Source organism: Channa argus, chromosome 13 (assembly GCF_033026475.1).
Source record: "Channa argus isolate prfri chromosome 13, Channa argus male v1.0, whole genome shotgun sequence".
Lineage (NCBI taxonomy): Eukaryota > Metazoa > Chordata > Actinopteri > Anabantiformes > Channidae > Channa > Channa argus.
In genome coordinates, this window is record NC_090209.1 from 3,061,083 (window position 1) to 3,075,720 (window position 14,638).

Consider the following 14,638-nt stretch of genomic DNA (forward strand, 5'->3'; position numbering starts at 1 on the left):
TCGTATCGATGATATTCTGACTCTCTACTATAATTTGTTTAAAAAAGCTTAAATTGTGTAGGTGATCATCCAAAACCTTTATACTTATAGTATTATATTGTATTTCAGATATAATGCACTCAAAGTGAGGGTTATGTTTTAACAAATAGTCTTCATATTATAGTAACATAGAAATTGTTCTGTCATCACTCAAACTGAGAGTGTTACCATAAAAACTGCTTTTGGGCAAACAATGTTTTCTAATGGGGATTTGTGGGCTAAAAAAATCCTTTCTTAAAATAAAATCTTACATTTTTTTTCTTATTCACCAACCTACTATTATTGCTCTGCTGCTCCTTTTGTGTGAGTAATTATACTTCTGTTACACTTTCTAAAGTATTTACTCGTAGGCTGATGTTGCCCTCCTTGGTCTGGTGGAGGTCAGGGAGAGATGTGTTCCTCAACCCTTTAGTTAGGAACAAAAAGTCAGAAACCTTAAGCTTCCATTCAGCATCACAAACATGTTAAACAACCTTGATTCCAGAATTAATCATAAGCTGAAAGTAGCGCTGGCTTCTATGGGGTTTTAGGGTTCCTCAATGATGATAGGCGCCAACTAGTGGCCCGTTTGAGTATTACGTAGTGTTCACAATAGAGAATTAAACATAAAGGAATTGCCATTCATCATTTTCAAAAGATTAAAAAAATAAATATTGAATAACCGCCACCGGTGCTGTTGACCTACATGATACGAAATTGGACTATTGTTGGTCGAAGAAGGAGAGGAGGAAGGTATGTTTGTTTGCAGAGAGAGAAGAGGAAAGCTAAGAATGTAGGACTGACAGTAGGGACTTGTGAATGTTGGGGATTATAGGGAAGGCTAGAGAGTGGATTGACATGATGCAGAGAAGGAAGGTGGACATGTACAAAGATTTGGTCTTCAGGACAGGAACGCAGAAGGACAGGTGGTGGTAGACTTTGCAAAGAGGATGGAAATGGCTGTAGTGAGCTGACTTTGAAGAGCTGATGAATGAGGAAAATGAAAGGGAACGAAGAGTAGTAGAGGTGACTGTTGTGGAGCAGGAAGTAGCAAAGATTAGTAAGAGTGAAGTGAGGAGGACGTTGAAGAGGATGAAGAGCGGAAAGGCAGTTGGTCCTGATGACAAACCTGTGGAGGTATGGAAGTGTCTAGGAGAGGTGGCAGTAGAGTTTCTGACTAGTTTGTTTAAAAAGATCCTGGAGAGTGAGAGGATGCTGAGGACTGGAGGAGAAGTGTACTGGTGCCAATATTTAGGAACAAGGGAGATGTGCAGGGGCAGAGAAGTATGTTAGAGTATGTTAGTATGTTAGTGCAGGACTTGTATGAGAGCTGTAAGACTGTGGTGAGGTGCTGTAGGTGAGACAGAGGAGTTCAAGGTGGAGGTGGGTCTGCATCAAGGATCAGCTCTGAGCCCCTTCTTGTTTGCTCTGGTGATGGACAGACTGACAGATGAGGTTAGACAGGAATCTACATGGACTATGATGTTGTCAGATGACATTGTGATTTGTAGTGAGAGCAGGGAGCAGGTGGAGGAAAATCTAGAGAGGTGGAGGTCTGCTCTGGAAAACAGAGGAATGAAGCTTAGCTGCAGTAAGACAGAATACTTGTGTGTGAATGAGAGGGACCCAGGTGGAACAGTGAGGTTACAGAGAGCAGAGGTGAAGAAGGTGCAGGACTTTAAGTACTTAGGGTCAACGGTTCAGAGCAACGGAGAGTGTGGAAAAGAGGTGAAGAGGCGAGTGCAGGCAGGTTGGAACAGGTGGAGAAAAGTGTCAGGTGTGTTGTGTGATAAAAGAGTATCAGCGAGAATGAAAGGAAAGGTGTTCAAGACGGTGGTGAGACCAGAGATGTTGTTCGGCTTAGAGACAGTGGAACTGAAGAAAAGACAGGAGGCAGAGCTGGAGGTAGCAGAGCTTAAGATGTTGAAGTTCTCTTTGGGAGTGAGGAGGATGGACAGGATCTGGAATGAGGACATCACAGGGACAGATCATGTTAGATGTTTTGGAGATAAAGTCAGAGAGGACAGATTGAGGTGGTTTGGACATGTTCAGAGGAGAAACTGTGAATATATCAGTAGAAGGATGCTGAGGTTGGAGCTGCCAGGCAGGAGGTCTAGAGGAAGAACAAAGAGGAGATTTATGGATGTAGTGAGAGAGGACATGAAGTTAGTTGGTGTGAGAGAAGAGGATGCAGAGGACAGAGTTAGATGGAGGGACATGATTCACTGTGGCGACCCCTGAAAGTGAACAGCTGAAAGGGAGTGAAGACGCTGTCTTTACAACATGTTATTTGGGCTGATATTACACACACATTAACAATAATGACACTTTAATTAGAGGTTTACTTTATCATTTGCACCATTACTTATATGAGTATCTGTTTATAATTCCAATTTTCCAAGTGCATTGTTTAGTGTTGTGGAAGGTTTCATGTAAATTGTCTCTAAATAACAGTCAGTTCATCTATAGACAGAGTAAACAAACCTCCTCTACAAATCTTTTCTTCCAAAAGTGACCTGATCTAACTAGTGATGCAAAGTGTAAACTCAACAAAGCTGTTAACACAGACAACTGAGTAGGTGAGTTTCCATATTCAGTCATGGTGAATAGCTCCTTGTTAGAAACTGCCTTTTTTAAGACATGTAAGAGTTCAGAAAAGTCTGTGATGTTTCAACAGCTATTTTATGCCAAGAAGTTGGACAAGCAGGAACAGTTGTTTTCATGACATCAAATATCGACATCAATACGTGATGCCAAAGGCCGTAAAAAGTGACAATATTTGATGTCTTTGGATAAGAACTTGGTAAGGTGCAGGAAACATGAGTGCAGGAAAAAACCTGCATAAACAGCTTCGACAAATTCTTTTTTTGCCCATAACCTTCAGGAGTTTGCAGTTGTTTTAGAAAGCTTTGATTTTACCATAATGTACCACATCAAAGGATGTTTCCCTAATCATGTAAGTCGATCAGGGCAGCGTGATCATAAGGGTTAATGAATAAAGTATAATGCAATAATGGTAAGTGTTGGTGGAATGAAGGTGTCTTGTTGTAGATTTCAATGTGAGGAGATCTTTCAAATATTGTGGGGCATTTCCATGGGTACACTGGAAGGTAAGTAGACAGAGTTTGTAATCAATGCGAAGGTGGATGAGGAGCCAGTGAAGTGTCCGAAGAACAGGAGTGATGTGCTCATGTTTCCTTACCCTCATAAGGATCCTGGCAACGTTGTTTTGAATGTATTGGAGCTTTTGAAGGCTCCTGCCAGAGATCCCAATGAGAAATGCATTGCAGTAGTCCAGCCTGGAAGAGACAAAGGCGTGGACCAGCCTTTCAGCGTCGCAGAGGGAGGGGTGAGGTTTGGCTATGTAACTTAATTTAATTAACTAAATTTAATTTTACAGAGGTGTTGGACATGTGTTTCGAATGACAGGTTGTTAACAGTTGGAGAGGGTAATGGTGCGACCAGAAAAGGAAATACAATTAATGGGTGAGGAATGAAGCTGATGGGTGGTGCCAACTAGAAGGGCTTCGGTTTTGGTGCTGTTCAGCTGAAGGAAGTTCTGTCATCCATGCCTTAAGGTCCTCCAGGCAACAGGTGAGGGTTGATGGAAGTGTTGGTGGGGTCAGGCTCAGTCTGACGTAGAGCTGAGTATCATCAGCATAAGGAGACTCATGCTCACCAATGACGTGGCCCAGTGGGAGCATATAGATGTTGAAAAGGGCCAAGAACCGACCCCTGTGGCACCCCACAGATGACCGAGTGTGACTGAGATTTGGCGTCCCCTAGGGCCCCCTAGGGCCACACACTCAGCTCCATTTGTGAGATAGGACCCAAACCACCCCAAAGCAGTGCCAGAAAATCCAACGCTATGCTGCAGACGATGAAGGAGAATTTTTGAGGTATGGCCTCAAGTCTCCTATGGTAGTTTCAGTGGGTTACCTGCATACTAACACAAGAAAAAAGTCAAAACAAAAACTCCACCTTTCTGTGAGGACAGAAAGGCAGTCCCCCTGCCTTTCTGTCCTCACAACAACACAGCACAATGTCATCTTCACAATCTCTATTACAACAAATGGTTTTGGAAATTAGTAGAATTAAAAATGTACCTGTGTTATTGGTCAATAAGGATAAAGTGCACAAATAAAATGATTCTCCCTTTGCTTATGAAAACTCACTTTTGTGAACATTATTCTTCAGATGGAAAATTCACACACACAAAACATATAATGAGGTTAGAAAATGTATTCATGGTGTTTTAAAGAATAACAACACAATGACTTCAAACAGACCCAAAGTCTCTCAATCATACAGTGATTTAAATGTTTCATTTTACTACATTTCAGGGTGCAAAATTTGGGAACAGTAGTGAGTCTACTTCTCATCCACATTATTTATAAATGAGTATTATTACATTCAAAATCAAACATGGTCAGATTTGCTTTGACTAACAACTGTAAATTCCAAAACCTAAATTGCTGTAAGGTAAAAATGTGCTTGTGTCATAAAATATTGTTTTTTTGTTGTTGCCCTATTTGTGGACAAACGCTTAAAAGTTAATCTTGCTCTGGTTGTATTCTTATTCACCAACCCAATTTTATTTCTCTGCTGCTCCCTTTTTGTGAGTAAAGATGTTTCTGTTACACACATAAACTTCCTACAGTATTCACTGTATTCACTTCATATACTGAAGTAAGAGACCTGGGTACTTCTTTAAGTTACTGCACTAGTTCACATCAACTGAATTCTTCCAACAGTGCAATTTACTATTACTGCCACCAGAGGGCACATTGCTCAGCGTTCTAGTCAAACACAATGACACAACCTGTATGACATTAAATATGTGTGTTTTCTCCCTGTAGTTGTCTTTCTCCTTCTCTTTATTCCTCTCTCTGTCCCTTTCTGCAGGTGTCCTCAGCTTTGGAGCTGTGTTTTTTCCAGTGTTGAGCTACTGGTCCTACCAACCTGCCCAATGTTTTGTTGCTCTTTTCTTTTCTCTCTCCACTTTCCACTCACCCCAACTGGTCAAAGCAGTATGGCTGCCCATTCTGAGTCTGGTTCTGCCGGAGCTCACTTCCGTTAAAGGGAGTTTTTCCTCTCCACTGTTGCCTATGGTTTGTTACAGGGGGAATTGTTGTGTTCTCTCTGTACATCTTTATAGTCTTGACTTCGTTCTGTAATTTGCCTTCAAGATTCAAAGATTCAAAGTGTTTATTGTCATATGCACAGACAGAAAATATGTTTCCCTGCACAATGAAATTCTTACTTTGCCGTCCACACTAAATGTCATACAGTAAATTAAAATAAAAATAGTAAACAGCTATGTCCATGTAAACAGTTGTGTCCATGATAGGACTTGATAGGACTTTGTTGTGATTTGGCGCTATATAAATGAAGTTGAATTGAATTAAAGCCTGTTGTAATCACTAGCGATGCTTTAGTCACTTTCCCTCCTGTACAAACCTGTTCCTTTAGTCTACACTTAAAGCAGATTTAGATTGTTTCATTTCAAGTCCATTGTGGTCATGGACAGAATCACAATGCTGAAAAGTGTGTCACTGTACAAATACGTATGGTTACAAGCTCTGTAACTCTGAGGTTACGTAGCTTGTGCTCTAACCGTTCAGCTATCAGTGTGCTCCTGACAGTGTAGATAGTGGTGTAGTCTAGTATATGAATTAGATTAGATTTAACCTTATTGTCATTGCACATGGTCTAGTGCAAAGCAACAAAATACAGTTAGCATCTGACCAGAAATGCATTAGTAGCAGTGCACAATTTACATATGTACATGGCTATTATAAAAGATGGTAATGAATAAATAGTGCAAGACTCTAAATAAACAGTACACAGAACATGGGTTATAGACAGTGAGATATTGTATGATATTGTATACAATGAAGGTTAAATACATGTGTGCAAATTGTTATTTATATTCAAAATGTACAACAATTATGAATAAAGAAATCTTCACTCAATATACACTAGTGTGTTATGATAGATAGATAGATAGATAGATAGAGCAGCATTGGTCAGTGTAATGGTATCTGAGGGCAGTTTCCAGGGGGCAGAGTCCAGCAAGAAGTCTTCATTCCTTATAGGGAGGTGGTTGGGTGGCTCAACAAGATGCAGGACGTTTCAACTACAGTGGTTTCAAATTACATGAGACCATATAAACACACACAAACTGAATGCAAAGCCTATGATGTGCCTGTGCCTTTACTTTTGCTTTCTGTGGCTGCTTTTATCTGTCATTGGAAATGACCTTCTTGGCGTTTTACAATGCCTTTCATTCACACATTCACACTCACAATCACACACACTCACACCAATGGGGGCGATGCTATGCAGCTGCATAACACTCACTGGCAGCAACTAAATTTAAGTTCAGTGTCTTGCTCAATGACAGGAGCCAGGGATCAAATCAAAAACTGCAGGATTGGTGGACGACCGCTCTACCTCCTGCGCCAGAGTCGCCCCAAAAAGTCGCCCTTTAGTAGGACAGATGACCAGAGACAAAACATTTCTATTTTAGTTGATGTTTATATTGGCCTTATTGAACCGCACACATCATAAGGAGAGACACACTATTAGGAAGTGATCAGACAGTGTTATACGTTTACCAAACTTGAATGGATTGTTTCCAGCAGTAAGATCAGGTTGATCAGATTGTCTTCATTTCCAACATTTAGAATCAGGGATTATAAAGAAAGACAGGTTCAATATTAAACTAAATGTAGATCCCCACTTACTTGTCAGACAATTAAAAGACAATAACAAATCATAGATATTGCAAAATGAAAAAACTCAAATGTTTATGTAGAAAAATCCCCAAAGGAAAACATTTGGTTTGCAGTAGCTGTTACACATATTAATATATAAACAAAGTAATAACTTGTTAATAGTTAAAATAAATAAAATACTAATAATACACTGAACATTTTGTAATTTAGTGAGGTGAACAGTTCTTTAAAGACACAGCTATGTTCCTGTATTGTCCAGGCCAAAGACATGCGGGACCCTGACCTCTGCAGCATCTGAGCAGAGGGTAACTTTGGCAGCTTAGTGTGAGCTTACAGGGAACGACAGCAACTGTCAGAATAACTGTTATGATCAGATGGCAGCAGTCCAGGGATGAATCCATAGAAATAAAGGACCAGGGGAGTGGGGACACTGAAGCAGAAGTTAATGAAGACCTCTGCACCAATATGACACACTTTTACTTAGTCAGGCTAATTAATAAATTCATAAATGTTAACATGCAGCTATATGAGCTAATATTTTTTTAAAGTGAGGATGTCAGCGTGCTGACATTTACATTCTGACGGAATCACCAGCCTCACACAGCTGCTATATTGGCTGTTCAACAGCAGACTGTCCTGTTTTAGTTAGTTAGAGTTATATTATAAAAACGGTGTATATCTATTTCTCTTTATATCAATGTCGCTTATAACCATCTTTGTATCGTGAGGGATCAGGGACTGTGAATGCAACCTCTCCCCTTTCTTTCCTATTGTTCAGACTTTACTTTCAGTTTCATTATTGCTCACAAAAACAGACATGTGTCCATCACTTATTTTGACTTCAATGTCCTGACACTTAATCCAATCTTAAATCATATTCTCGAACTAAACTTTAATGATTTATTAAGATTATAGGAAATTGTTTTTCATTCCTAGAAAGAAGTCCCCACAATGTAAGTGTAAACAGAGTTACTGTAGGTCCCCACAATATCAGAGTAATACAGTTCACACACACACACATAAATGGGTGGGAGAAACTCTTCCGGTCTGTTGTTTCTGCCTATTTATACCCATGTATCAGCTGAATTTCAGCCTTTAGTCTGAGCACATGAAACATAAAACGTCTGTAACAAACCAAGAAACTTCACTTAGGTGAGTCATCAATCCGTAACTTTTTTCTTTTTAGAATCAAACACAGTTACAGTTATGTTTTCTTCATGGTGTGTTAGTATTTCATGTCATACAGTATTTAACATCAGCCTTCTGTGTTTCTCACATCTCAGGAAAATAGAAACATTTTTTTCAAAATGTTTAATTGTACAAATTGTAATTTTCTGAATCCTAGTTATATAATTTAAACTAATACAAAAAAGTATTTTATTTAAATGTTGTCGTGTGTTTTCTATTAACATCATTTGCATTTTACATGAAGCAGAAGCTTAAGGTTTCTATCAGTTTTCATTAGTATAAAATTTAATGAGGACTTTTCCTCTTTCTCTTTCAGAGTAAACAATTTATCCTGAAGATGCCACACCCAGTCGCTGAGGGTGAGTAGGTGGGGGGATGATCAAACGACAAACAACAAAGTAATTAAAGGAGTAAAAAACACATCAGTGAATGATGCTAGAATGCAACGTAACCCCACTAGATGTGAAAGAGGTGTTAAGTACTTTGATATCTATAATGAGATTTGTCTTACTGGTAGTTTTCCTTTGGTTCCTGTCATTCTCTAGTCATCTTTAACATGCAATTTGTCTTTGTTTGCAGGACATTTGGCTCTGCAAGGAGGCTACGAAGTGTCCGTTGGTCTCCCCGGGGCCCTGGAGATGATCGACACCTTTGATCGAACTGGTAAAGCCTACACTGCTGGTACCTATGCAGGTGCTGGAACATTTGCAGATGGATTTGAGGACAAACCAGGAAAGCGCATTCCCAAGGCAGGATTATATGCTTCTGCAGGAGTGGGTCTTGCTCGAGCTGAATGGAGGTTTTTTGATGCTGAGGCCAAGGGGCCCAATGCCAGCGCTGGAGTCGGAGCCTCTGCAGCATCTCTCAGTGCCAGAGCCTTTGCCAGAGCAGAAGTGGCCAGTGCCTCAGCCACTGCAGGTCCAGTGAAGGCCACAGTCGGCCTGGCAGTCGATACCGGGGTCGGTGTGGGTCTGACTGGTTTAGATATAAAGGTGCTGGGCACAGGCTTCTCCGTTGGTTCTAAAATAAGCATTTCTTTTTTGGGGACTGGGTTTGAATTGAAAATACTTTAGCTTGTGGGTTTGTACCCAATACAACTTTTTCCATAATTGTGTTTTGTGCCTTTTTACAACAACAAAGCCTCTTTTGAGTTATACAGTTTTTGACGTTATGAACCAAACCCCAGCAAAATACATTTCTTATGTGCAGTATTAATGGATGATTAATTGTGGATAATAAATTTAACCTGATAAGTGATTTTTCGGTGTCTATTTCTTTTAAAACACAAACCAAATTTACTAGTAAATTATCTGTTTCGTGCCAACAACCTCTTGTTCCAGTTGCTGGCATCGTGGCCTTTTACATAACACTTCAAACAAAACAACCTGCAGCTATCATCAACAAAATAAGATCTATGGTTCAGTTGCCAGTGAGCAAAACCAACATCCTGCAGTACGATAGAACAATTTCAAAATTACTTATTAATTACTTGATACTTTATCAACTCAAGTGTTTTCATGCCTTTTAATGGTGAGTTATTAGTGATAATCATTCATTAGTTATTGTTTGGTCACCAACTACTGGCATAACTATTGTGGACAGTATATGTGGCCAAAGAAATATTACAGAAAGAAAGTTGCATTAGCTGACATGATGCACATTAAACACATATTTCTAAAATTAAAAAAAGTAACTCTTTATTCAGGGTAGATTCAGTCAGTGCTTTTACATGCACCTACATAGGTATCCAGGTCACAGTCAGGTCGCTCAGGAAAGATGATTTAACTGTCACATGAATTGGATAATGAACAATATTATAATAATAATGCACGAAGCTGGGACCAGCACAAAGATTTGGGTTTTTACCTGATGCACTTCGTGCCACAAAACTCCCATGTTGTCTGGATTTGGGACCAGCACCAAGGTGGCCCTTGGTGGTTGGTGGATTTGATCCCACTGCCTTCTGGATCCCAACCCAACGCTCTACCACTGAGCCACCAGTCCCCCCAATGCTGGCATCGTTGAGTAACCTGGATGTTTTAAGAGCAGGTTTTCTTTACTTTAGACTAACACTGTCTTGGTGACTGACCTTATAACATGTTCCACAGAAAGCCAGCAAATCACAATATTTCTACTGTATTAATGTCATCTATGCCACTAAAGACAACACACTACAAGTTTGATCCACACTATAAAACTTATCATTATGCACATCTGTGCAAAACTGCTATGACTTTCCACACTGTGGGACAGTAAATATTTGTGAACATGCTAATTTTTCAATATACTGAACAGATCATGTTGCAGCTGAAGAACCTAAATGTTAGTCCAAACGATATGCAGGTAACATACAAACATAGCCCAGTTGCATTTTATGAGAATCAGACACTGCAATTATCAACCCCTCACCCTCACCAACAACAGAAATATCTCACAGAAATGAAGTAATATCAGGGTTTGATATCAGATTAAAAACAGTTATGGTATGAACTTGCACAACAGAGTAACAGTGGGTTAAGTAGTAACTCATTATGTCGCAATTTGATTCAGAGAGTTTCTGTTCATTAAAGTTGTCTATCGGACACATGAAACCAGAGAAAAAGATTAAAGTCTTTTAATAAAAAGATGATCAAAAAAGGTCATCGAGGTCATCAACAGGACAATCCACCATCTTATCCCTTTGAAGGCAAAGCACTTCTACTGGGAGAGGTTCACAAAAGACTCTACACGCAGCACACTATGCTTTCAGGTTAGGTGGTAAACTCACTTTCTGCTTTGGTTTTAATTCACCAACTCACTCACCTAGCTGCCACTGAACTCCATCCATCCAGAGACCTTTTTTTCTTGGAGACATATCCTAACCATAACTTTACCAAGCATTCAACCTCAAATTAAATGATGAAGTGATTGTTATGGTGGTTTGTTTTTGTCTCCTTAAATGGGCCAGGTCCTCAATACGTGACTGGGAAAAGATTTGCCGTGTGTCCCTGCAACACTATCAAAACACAAACCATTTCAAACACACTGGGTGGGAACTTCCTGTTGTTTATGCCGCTATCAGCATTATCAGCATTCAAGCAGTAAGTCTCCAAATCCCTGAACTGCTGTTGTCACGTCTTTGGAAAAAATACACTTCGGAAGATGTTTTTGTATTTTGTCTTTCTTATGTCAATGTTACAATTCTGTGTCACCCACTATTATGCTGGTTATGTATTATAAATATCAGTCCCTCCAGAATTGTGTGAACCATTTTGTGAATGTTGTGGCCTATAATGATTGATTTTGCAACAGCTTTAAAAAAAAAACAATTTGTAATGCATGTTGTGATGTTTTTATGATGATTTAAGTTTATTCAACCACAACATTGCAAATTCCTGAAGGGACTGAAAATATATACAATATCTTTCAAAGAACTCAACTGTGACTTAGTAGAAATACAATTTTTTGTTACATTGCATCTGTATATTTTAGTGCAGAAATTTAGATTAATTGTGGTAACAAATTAATTAAAAATGCTTTAACATAACAACCTACTTTTATTATCAAAGACATATTTAAAGTAGTACAGAGATCCACCTCTGTGATGAACCTTTTGAGGAACATGAATTGTGGGACAAAAATGTAGTTCTGCAGACTCTCAGCACATTTGGCCTTGAAGAGAAAATACATTTTACATCACTGTCTTCATCAGGTCCAGCTTTTACTTTGAAAACATATTTTCAGTTTCATCAGTGACTGTGTCCAGAATGTTTATCTAAGAAGCCTAGATTGGTCTACACTCAACTACCCAAACTGTTTCAAAGGACAATACTGTCCAATGCCATAAGATTTTCAGCCTCCAGCTGCCTAAACTGTAAAAAACATAAATTAATAAAATAAAGTTAACTTTAAAGGTTTCAAAGTTTTAATACAAACAATTCATATAGCAGTAGCCTATAGATTACACAGTAAGTTGTAAACTACACAGGTCAGAACACAGTGTAGTTTTTATTATTTTCATCACTTCTAACTTGTTTTTTCCTAGTCCAAGTCACACAGGAGCAGAACCCACAGATTAGTAGCACAGTAACATTTCAAGTAGAGTTTCAGTAGCGGTGTGTTTAGCATATTTAGAATAATATAATAAAAATACCTGAACAGCTCGTGACATGACATAATGATGCCTTTTGCCTGTGGTAATGTCGTGTGCAATGATACAATGTGATGTTATCACACGTATTATGCAGTATATTATGTTAAAATACACAAAAACGTAGATATTTACTTTATGGGTTGCATTGGAGACAACGTGTCACCATGCAGCCCCCTCTGCAGTGAAAATATAAAGACAACTAACGTGTGATCAAATAACAAAGTCAAGGACATATTGAGCTGAATCAGATGTTACTGTACTGTGATCATTTTAGAGAATCTGAACTTTTGTCTTTTGTAGGGTGGTGACTGTTACAGTTAAGTCAGAATTTAACATTTCCTTCTGGTAAATATTATCAACGTTCAGAGGTTTAATAACAGGTTGCTCTGCAGCACATACCACAAGCTGCATGTACACACACCGTTTAGTAAATCTAGGTTCCTTTTACTTTTGTTGAAACAAATAGGAGCTGCAACAAACTGTGGTTTGAACTTTTGTTCATAGTTACAGTTTTAGTAATATCTGCGTCAAAAAGGTGAGTGACACTAAAACCCAGATGCTGGTACTAAAGGTCTTCAGGATGTCTTTTGAATTTTCTACAATATACACACTGATAAGGGACCAACTCAAAAACTGCTACATACACATGAGACATGATAGATTATATCATGGCCAGAACCACATAGTAATTAATTTAATGCTTTAAATAATATATCATGTCATAATTGAATTGAATTGAATATACACAACTAGAAGGTCCTTGTTCAAATCCCTGGCTGTCTGTTGCCTTTTGTTGTGGAGCTTGCATGTTCCTGTTTCCCTCCTCCTCCTCTTATCTGTATGTTTGAACCTGAAGACATGTTTGCATCATTTACAAGCTGGGTGTCTGATTTGTTTTTCTTTTTCCCACTAAAGGCTGCAAGTGAATCAGATACTTGATGGTGTCTCCAAACACACATGCAGCAGTTAGATGTCTGCTGCCTCGGGACCACACCGTAAATTTGTTTGGAAATCTTTTTACTTACCTTTAATTTTACCATAAGCTTAGTTTCTTTCCATTATCAAGTTAAAATTTTCATAATTAAAAGAAAGCAGCATATTGGAAAACACACATTTAATTTTGTATTGTCGATACTCAATTAATTTAATTTCTGTTTTTGCTCAGTTACTGTTCTGCTGGTCCAGTGGTGTTGGACATCCAAACAAGAAAATTGGAGGCCTTATCAACTCTAGTGCCCCATTGGATGCAGGGAGGGGGAAATATTGGGAAAGCTTTTCTTTAGTTGCTATAGGTTATTTAAAACTTTATTTGATACATTACTTTGTTATTGCTTTTGCATATTTAAAAATCTGAGAATGTCAGTAAACCGTCCAGTGTGTGTTTATAATTTCCTTAGTTGCAGTAATTGGTTTGGACAGTCAGTATACAGTATTGTTCAAAACAATAGCAGTACAACGTGAATAACCAGAATAATCCAGGTTTTTAATATCTTTTTTATTGTTACCTGGCAAACAAGTTACCAGTAGGTGCAGTAGATTCTCAGAAAACAAACAAGACCCAGCATTCATGATATGCAGCTCGTAAGGTTGTGCAACTGGGCAATTAGTTGAAAGGGATGTGTTCAAAAAAATAGCAGTGTAGCATTCAATCACTGAGGTCATCAATTTAGTGAAAAAACAGGTGTGAATCAGGTGGTTACTATTTAAGGATGAAGCCAGCACTTGTTGAACGTGCGTTTGAAAGCCTGAGGAAAAAGGTTTGTTCAAGACATTGTTCACAAGAACAGCGTACTTTGTCAAAAAAGTTGATTGGAGAGGGGGAACCTATAAAGAGGTGACAAAAATTCTAGGCTGTTCCGCTAAAATGATCTCCAATGCCTTTAAAATGGAGAACAAAACCAGAGAGACATGGAAGAAAACGGAAGACAACGGAAGACAACCATCAAAATGGATGGAAGAATAACCAGAATGGCAAAGGCTCAGCCAATGATCAGCTCCAGGATGATCAAACACAGTCTGGAGTTACCTGTAAGTGCTGTGACAGTTAGAAGACGTCTGTGTGAAGCTAATCTATTTTCAAGAATCCCCCACAAAGACCCTCTGTTAAAAAAAAGCCATGTGCAGAACAGGTTACAATCTGCCAAAGAACACATCAACTGGGCTAAAGAGAAATGGAGGAACATTTTTTGGACTGATGAGAGTATAATTGTTCTTTTTGGGTCCAAGGGAATTTGTGTTGTAATTCAGTTTGATATTTTAAGTTTAGCTAGCTTTTGTTAAACCCTTTTAGGGACCAATCTTAGTTAGTAATTTAATAATAGTATTTGACTTGCCTTGAAAAAAAAAGAGCAGAAGCAGTGCAAACTTTGGAGAAATCAGTAAATCATGGAAACTGAGTGTGTGGTAGCCCATTACTTCAGAGGACATTACACTTTATTTATTTCAACTTAGAATTTAATCATTTACAAATGGGAGTCCCCACAATGTGTGTCCACACAACATGAGTAATACAACACTTCCCACACAGAGAGTGTGGGAGGAATCTGGGAGCAGTCTGGTG